Source organism: Austrofundulus limnaeus, unplaced genomic scaffold (assembly GCF_001266775.1).
Source record: "Austrofundulus limnaeus strain Quisiro unplaced genomic scaffold, Austrofundulus_limnaeus-1.0 Scaffold495, whole genome shotgun sequence".
Taxonomy (NCBI): domain Eukaryota; kingdom Metazoa; phylum Chordata; class Actinopteri; order Cyprinodontiformes; family Rivulidae; genus Austrofundulus; species Austrofundulus limnaeus.
The window spans coordinates 101,358-102,902 of NW_013952897.1; the positions used below are offsets into that span (position 1 = coordinate 101,358).

General features: G+C 35.0%; 1 protein-coding gene across 2 annotated transcripts in view; it reads right to left on the reverse strand.

Moving 5' to 3' along the window:
* hlfa (HLF transcription factor, PAR bZIP family member a) overlaps positions 1-1,545 on the reverse strand; it is a 12,944-nt gene that overhangs the window by 4,067 nt on the left and 7,332 nt on the right. The window lies entirely within an intron of this gene.

A 1,545-nucleotide genomic window follows, 5' to 3' on the forward strand; every position in this document is an offset into this window, starting at 1 on the left:
ATCAAAACTCAATTTATGGTTACAAAGAGACCTAACAATATTTGGAAGAACATACTTAACTAAAATGGAATCTCTAGCCTGATGTATTTACCCGGCCTATTCTATGGCTATATCAGATAAAATTATCAAATCAATCAATCAAATGAACTTTAATTTCATTTGGAAAAATAAAGCTCACTATATCACAGTCTGAAATTACTAAAGAGTATGAGGAAGGAGGCTTACAAGCAATCGACTTTGAATGTATAAACGTAGTCCTTAAAATAAAATGGCTAAAATCCTTTCTGCTATAGTAATAGTATTTGGTTTTGTCTGTCCAAAGGACTATTTGAAAAAAATGGGAGGTATTGAATTTGYCCTAAAGTGTGATTTTAATATAGAAAAACTACCGGTCAAGCTTGCCAACACTATACAGTATATCATTGAACAGGAATTTATTAACAAAGAAACACCTAACAAAATCCTACGTTATCATCTGAATAACAAGCTGTACCCAGTATGCTCAAATAGAAACTCTATCATTCAGAAATTCACTGAAACTGAGGTTAAAAAATGGAGAACCCATTATATTAAATTTCCTGTAAGTCCAAAAGTTAAAGAAGTGCATTTTAAAATCYTGAATGAAGTTTATCCATCCAATGAAATGCTGAGAATGAGATTTAATATTGACCATAAAAACTGAATTTTTTGTGAATCCAACATCGAAACGACAGATCRTCTTTTTTATCGATGTATTTACATAAAAACTGGAGGATTTTCTGGACTGGTTTTCTACAAAGATCCRGCTACAGGACACRCTGACTCTGGACAACATAATATTTGGATTGAACTTGAAGGATGCACAATCAGACTATGTTTTAAACAATTTACTACTGATGTCAAAATATTTCATTCATTGCTGTAAATGGAAAAAGGTAAAGCCTATCTTTAATGTATTTAAAAAACATCTTGTTGAAAATTATTTAATTGCTTTATAACGAATGAAATGTAAGAATGCAAAGTCTCTATGGAATGGATTTGAAAATATTTGAAGACTTCTGATTGTAGTTGTACAACTGTGTGAATGTGTATGAATTTTTTTATTTAGTTTATTTCTGTTGTTTGCTCTGTTCTATCTTCTGCCTTGAAAATGTTATTTCTCCTGTTAATTGTTGTTATATCCCTAAACGTTTCTACACTTGAATTTATATTACAAAAAAAAACCTGACTTACAGTTTGACACCTGAYTTCCTGTTTGACCCCTCCTATACCTGACTTCCTGTTTGACCCCTCCTACACCTAACTTCCTGTTTGACACCTGACTTCCTGTTTGACCCCTCCTACACCTGACTTCCTGTTTGACACCTGACTTCCTGTTTGACCCCTCCTCCACCTGACTTCCTGTTTGACCCCCCCACACCTGACTTCCTGTTTGACACCTGACTTCCTGTTTGACCCCTCCTCCTCCATCTGACTTCCTGTTTGATCCCCTCCTCCTCCACCTGACTTCCTGTTTGCCCACCTCCTCCTCCACCTGACTTCCTGTTTGACACCTGACTTCCTGTT